Raw genomic sequence first — 7,048 nt, 5'->3', positions numbered from 1 at the left:
ATGTCCAAGTTGCTCATCCCTGTCTACTCTGTGTGTGGAGGGGGTGGGAATGATTCTTTCTGTAAGGACTTGTTCCCTCTTTTGAGCTACTGCTTCCATAGGTGTAGGTACATCTCTGACTTTTTATCTCTTATAAGATAAAAGGTGATACAGTCTACATCCCAAGGAAACTCTCCTCACATTGGATCATGACTATGGCCTGAGTAAGGGCTTGTATTTCAGCCTAATTCCCCTAAAACTGGATTAACTGAGCCCATCAGATCTCATCTTGAGGGATAATTAAAGTATAACATACTTACTAAATCATATCATTACATAACTGCCAAACACTGAGAATCATGATCCAGCCAAATTGACACACATTTTTGGGGATACAGTTCAATTCATGACACCTTAATAGAAAATATTAATATTATTGCTGACACCCTTCATCATAGATTGGCTTGTGTTCCTCCCCCCAAATAAGTGTCAACTAAGCTGGTCATGGAGTCCTGGTGTGGCGCTGTGGGTTAATGCGCCAGACTTCAAAGCCATTTGAACTGCAAGGTCGGTGGTTCAAGCTCAGGAGCTGCTCCTCAGAAACCCTATGCAGGGTCACTATGGGTCAGAACCAACTCGATGGCACTTAACCACAACAACAAAGCTGGTCGTGATTCTCAGCAGTTAAGCAGTTGTATAATAAAACAATGTGGCGATTATGTGATGATTCCTTATGATGTGCTCTAAAGTAATAAACTAATAAGAGGGGTAATGATGGGCTACAATACCTTTACTGATGAAGGTCAAAGACCACAGCCTTCAGTATGGGTGGCACCTCAATATTAAGAAAACAGAAATCCTCACCACTGGAGCAATAAAGCATCATGATAAATGGAGAAAAGATTGAAATAGTCAAAGATTTTATTTGGGTTGGATCCACTATCAACATTCATGGAAATGGCAGTCATGAAGTCAAACAATGTATTAGGCAACTAAATATGCTGCATGCAATTTCTGTAAAGGGTTCAAGAGCAAAGATGTCAGTTTGAGGACTAAGGTGTGCCTGACCAAATCCATGGTATTTTCAGTAACTTCATATGGTTGTTAAAGTTGGACAATGAATATTTCCATATTCACTGTAAAAGAATAGATGTATTTGAGTTATGGTGTTGAAGAACAATATTCAAAGTACCATGGACTTCCAAAAGAACAAACAAATCTGTGTTGGAAAGAGTACAGCCAGAATGCTCCTTAGAAGTCCAGATAGTGAGACTTCATTTCTCATTCTTCCAATACATTATCAGGAGGGACCAGTGTCTGGAGACAGACATCATGCTTGGTAAAGTGGAGAGTCAGTGAAAAAGAGATGGATTGGCACAGTGACAGCTGCCATGGGCTCAAGTTTAACAATGATTGTGAGGATTGCACAGGGCTGGTCAGAGTTTCATTTTGTTGTACATAAAGTCTCTGTGATTTGGAACCAACTCAATGGCACCTACTAACAACAACCACATGGGAAGTGAAGCTAAATGACTGAAAGAACCTTGGAAAATTTAATCAAAACCAAAACAAGAAGTACAGCTCCACTTTCCCATCAATATGTGATGGGAATTGTGAGATATGGTTTTAAACAAGTTTAAATGAGTGCCCATGACATGGCTGAGGTGATTGATGAGGATTGCAGAAAACCCTGGTAGATGATGAACATCTTAATACAATATGATGTTAAACACTTAGACCACATGTATGTTTTGACCCAAAATATTTGAAATAAAAATGGTCTTACAGAATAGAGAAAATCCATGACAAAAGATCTTTGCAATGCTAATTTTGTAAAACTTGTCACTCCATTGCACTTGGGAAAGGGGAGAAATACCTTAGTGTGGCACTGTAGGATAAACACTTGACTGCTAACCACAAGGTCAGCAGTTCAAACCCACCAGCTGCTCCTCAGAAACCCTATACAAGGACACTATGAGTTGTAACAATACATACACACAGACATGTTTACACACATATAATCAAACATACGTTTTATACACACACATATCCATATATATCGTCTTAATTCGTATGTGCATCTTTAATACAAATACCACAAGTGGTTGGCTTTAAAGAACAGAAATTTATTTGTTCACGGTTTTCATTGCCACTGGGTCATTTCATAACAGTGGGAAATGTGAGCAAATAAAGTTTCATTTTTTTAAAAATTTATTAGTTAGATTACAGCTTGCTTATTTTTCTTCAAACTTTTCTACATTTAAAATTTTTTTCTAAAATAAACATGTATTGTATCTGTAATTTAAACAAATTAAAATTTATTTATTTATTTTTTTACAATTTTGTCTCCTGCAATATTTTCCATTGTCTCAAACGTAAATACATTTTTCCCCCATAGTGTTCACTAAGGTATCTTATATTTTCATTTTACCACTTTATAGCTTACCATGATTAACTGCCAAAACTTTTTAACTATTCATCTTCACAAAATTTCCAAGGGGGAGCTGTGCATGTTCAGTTCTATAATCTGATGCTTGTTTATATGTGAGTCCCTTGTGATGACTGTGATCTACTAAACCTCCAATCACATAGGCCTTAGAGTCATCTAATTCCTTTAGTACATTGGGAGAATCTGATGTAAGGTCTTCTTTCTTTATGAGTTCACTATAGTGCTTGGGCTTGATGTGGATATCCTTCCAATTCACCCAACCTTTGTCATTTTCTTCCATGTTTTTTTTTTTCAGCTGGCCTCATGGCTGGTTAAGTAAAACTGCCCAGGATGCAAGGCTCGCCGCTTTTCTGCATAACATCGCTGAATCTGCTTATGAAGTTTCTTAACGTCCTTTAATACCATCAAGTCATCAAAACTATAGTCAATAATAAGGCTGAGTGTACTATGAACAACATCTCTTCTAACACTTCCCTCATTTTCACCAGAGTTTGATTCCAGTTGACACTGTCGCTCTAACTTCTCTCTTGTGTTTTTCTTTTCGCTTTTGTTTGCGGAGCTCTCCTTGTTCTTCCCATTGTTTTTGTCTTATTAGCTTCTTCATCTGTTGTTTAGCACTTAACATGTGTGTGTGTGTGTGTACAATGCATATATTCTCACAGTTCAGATGACTAAAAGTCTGAAACAGGTCATGGCTCTAGCTCTCGGAAGAGGTCTTTTGTCTATTTCAGTTTCTAATAATTGACAACAATTCTTCATCCCCATGGGCTTTTAAATGCACCACTCTTCTTTGTCTGTCCTCTTCCTGCTTTGTGTAGCTCTGAGTACCTTTGATCTTTTTATAGCTCAGAAGTGATTAGGCATTGAACCCCACCCTATTCTATGAACTCATTAATACAACAAGAGAAAACCGATATTTCCAAACAGGGTTGTATTTATAGATATAAAATTTAAAAAGCAAATTCATTGCCATCGAGTCAATTTCAACTCATAGAAACCCTTAGGACAGAGTAGAACTACGCCATCAGATTTCTAAGGTCATGCTATGGCACTTTATGATAAACACTGGATTACTAACCACAAGGTTGGCAGCTCAAACTCACCAGTCACTCCTTGGAAATCCTAAACAGGATTGCTAGAAGTCAGAACCAACTTGACAGGACTTGACAATAACAACAACAATCTTTACTGGAGCAAACTGTTACATCTTTCTCCCCCAGAGCAGTACCAATCACCAACCCTTTGGTTAACAGCATGTTCTTGTTAAATGCCATCCTGTCCGTTCAGACTCTTGGCGACCCCACAAAAGAAGGAGACATCGTTGGTTCTGCACCATCCTCACAATTGCTGCCATGCTTGAGTACATTGTTGCTACTACTGGGTCATTCCATCTCATTGGGGGGTCTTATTCTTTTCACTGACCCTCCAATTTACAAAGCATAATGTCCTCCTCCAGGAACTGGCCCTTCTTGATAACATGACTGAAGTATGAGAGACTAAGTCTGGCCACCTACACTTCTAAGGAACATTGGTTGTACTTTGTCCAACACAGATTTGTTTGTTCTTCTGGCATTCCATAATATTCTAATATTCTTCTCCAGCTCCATACCTCAAATGCTTCAATTCTTCTATGCATCAAGTCCAATTTTCACATTTATACGAGGCTATTGAAAATACCATGGCTTGGGTCAGGCTCATTTTAGTCTTCAAACTGACATCTTTACTCTTGATTTTTTTAAAGAGCTCTTCTGCAGCAGATTTGCCTAATGCAACACATCATTTCGTTTCTTGACTGCTGCTTGCATGAACATGGATTGCTAATCCAAGCAAAGTGAAGTTGTTGACAACTTAAATATTTTCTTAATTTATCATTATGTTATTTACTGGTTCCGTTGTGAGGATTTTTGTTTTCTTCACATTGAGGTGCAATGCATACAGAGGCTAATGGGTTTGAGTTTCATCAGTAAATATTTCAAGTCCTCTTTGCTTTCAGCAAGCAAGGTTGTATGATCTGCATATCACAAGTTGTTAATGAGCCTCCTTCCAATCCTGACACAAGAATCCAGCCTCTCAGATTATTTGCTCAGCATACAGATTGAATAGTATGGTGAAAGAATACAGCCCTGGCACATACCTTTCTTAATTTTAAACCATTCAGTGTATCCTGGTTCTGTTCAAATGACTGCCTCTTGGTCTATGTACAGGTTCCTCATGAGCAAAATTAAGTAGTCTGGAATCTCATTCTTCCCTATGTTGTTCATAGTTTATTATCCACATGATTGAAAGCCTTTTGCATAGTCAATAAACCTCAGATTAACATCTCTCTGGTATACTCTGCTTTCAGCCAAGATCCATCTGACCTCAACAATGAGATCCCTCATTCCACATCCTCATCTGAATCTGGCTTGAGTCTCTGGAAGTTCCATGTCAATGTACTGTTGCAGCCAATTTTAAATTACCGGTGGCAATGCTACTAGCATCACAGCAACATGCTAGACAGCACAGTGCAACAAACTGACTGATGAGTTGTGGCAACAGCATATAGTGTCTAGGATTTTAACACATATTTGGAGAGAAGAAAATTTCATCCATCTCATATATACATGGCAACAATTGTGAGGTTGGCAACAATTGTGAAGTTGGCCCAGGACGGGCAGTGTTTTGTTCTGTTGTGATAGGGTTGCTATGAGTTGGTACCGACTCAATGGCATCTAACAACAACAACAACAATATATACATACATACATACACATACTATACATACATATACATATACACTTATATTATATTATGAATTATATATATAAACACACATAAATATACACACGCACTTATGTTGTTATTGTTAGGTGACATGGAGTCAGTTCTGTATCATAGCAACCAAGTGTACAACACAGCAAAACACTGTTCAATCATGTACCATCTTAACAGTGGTTGCTACATTTGAGCTCATTATTGTAGCCACTGCATCAATTCATCTCACTGAGATATTTTTTTAAACCGGCAAGACATTGAAAAGAGTGACCGAGGAATGTCTTCAATATCAGTTTCACTTCCTTTCTCACTGTATTATTAAGACTCTTAGTTCTCTTTACTGGCTGCCCCAAACGATCCTGTGTAACATAATAGTGCCCATGCTTCTTCAGGTTAACTTCTCTTTGGTTGATATTAGCAGGCACTGTTAGGGCAGGTGGACCTTGCCATTCACCTCTCTTCCTCAAAAGTTGTGTGTGTGTGTGTGTGTGTGTGTGTGTGTGTGAGTCACTGGGCCACCTCTTGGAATTAGAGCTTCCAGGCTTGGGGTGTCTGGTGGAGATGAACCTCTACCCTCAAGATCAGAGCTGCTTCTAATCAGAGTATGTCAGATCAGAGTGTAGGCTTGGCAGTATGAAATCAGGTAGAGATTATAAACAGACCCACCTACATTTGTTAACCCACATTGCAGAAGACAACAGCCTCTAGTCTTTTGATATAGCTCTTTAATGTCTTTCTTTAAATTCTCCAAAAAGAAATGAGAGTGGCCCTCTTCCCAGTTTCTGAGTTTATCTTCATAGGTTTGTGATCTGGTCCAACCTCAAGAATTTCCTTGTGATAACAACAAGAGAAAACAATAGCAATCTTGGATCCTAATGTACCTCTCTCTGAAATCAAAGGAACCTATGTATGTGTATATCAAAACCCACATACACTCTGATCAAATGGTGGTGGTGGTGATGGGTAATCGAGTGGGTTCCAGCTCATAGCATCCCAATATAGGGTTTCTAGGCCTGTTCATCTTCACCAGAGCAGAAAGCCTCATCTTTCTCTCACAGAAGAACTGGTAGATTTTAACTGCTAACCTTGCTGTTAGAAGCCTGAAATCCAATGCTTAATCCACAGTGCCACCATGGCTTCTTCTGTATGTATATACAGTAAGTATATTTTAGAGGCTCTTGTTTTTAGAAAGGCGTCCCTTTCTAAAATTGTGCAAAGAGTTAACACATTCGGCTACTAAACAAAACATCGCGGTTCAAGTCCACTAAGAGATATCCTGAAAATAAACTCAGGCAATCTACCTCTGGAAAAAACAGTTGTTGAGCCCCCAAGAAGCAATTCTACTCTGAAACTTGCAAGCTTACGAAGAGTCAGAGACAATTTAATGGTAACTGTTGGTATTGAGAAAACTAGCCCTTTCCTTTTCATTCCTTCTTCACTCTCTTTCTCTCTCCCCCTACTGTAGTCACACCCTATACCAAAGGGTTAAGTGTTAACATCAGACTGTATAAGACATACAAAGAAATATTTCCTTAATAATTTGTAAAATACTTAAACAATGAACTTAGACCCAAACACAAATGCCTTTGATTACTGGTGTGGTGCTATAGGATAAACTCTGGACTGCTAACCACCAGGTCGGCATTTCAAACCTACCAGCTACTTCTCAGAAATCCTATACAGGGTCACTAGGAGCCAGAACCATGGCACTAAAAACAAGAGGATAATTTTTAATGAAAAGCTAAGCGATTTCTTAGGAGGGAGAAATACCACCTGGTTGGGGACAATCTAGATTAGGGAGGTTCAGGGAAGACGCAAAGTCCATGAACTAAAGTGCTTGACCTAGAGTCAGCAGGTCAGTACTCG

The 7,048-nt window shown here is 38.7% G+C and overlaps 1 pseudogene; it reads right to left on the bottom strand.

Annotated features, from left to right (window-relative positions):
- Positions 1–2,414: 2,414 nt before the first annotated feature.
- On the bottom strand, positions 2,415–3,053 carry LOC102836963 (annotated as a pseudogene).
- Positions 3,054–7,048: the final 3,995 nt, after the last annotated feature.

This window comes from Chrysochloris asiatica, unplaced genomic scaffold, assembly GCF_000296735.1.
Source record: "Chrysochloris asiatica unplaced genomic scaffold, ChrAsi1.0 scaffold00082, whole genome shotgun sequence".
Taxonomy (NCBI): domain Eukaryota; kingdom Metazoa; phylum Chordata; class Mammalia; order Afrosoricida; family Chrysochloridae; genus Chrysochloris; species Chrysochloris asiatica.
Note: the sequence above shows the minus strand (reverse complement) of the source record. Positions and strands in the feature narration are given on the sequence as shown.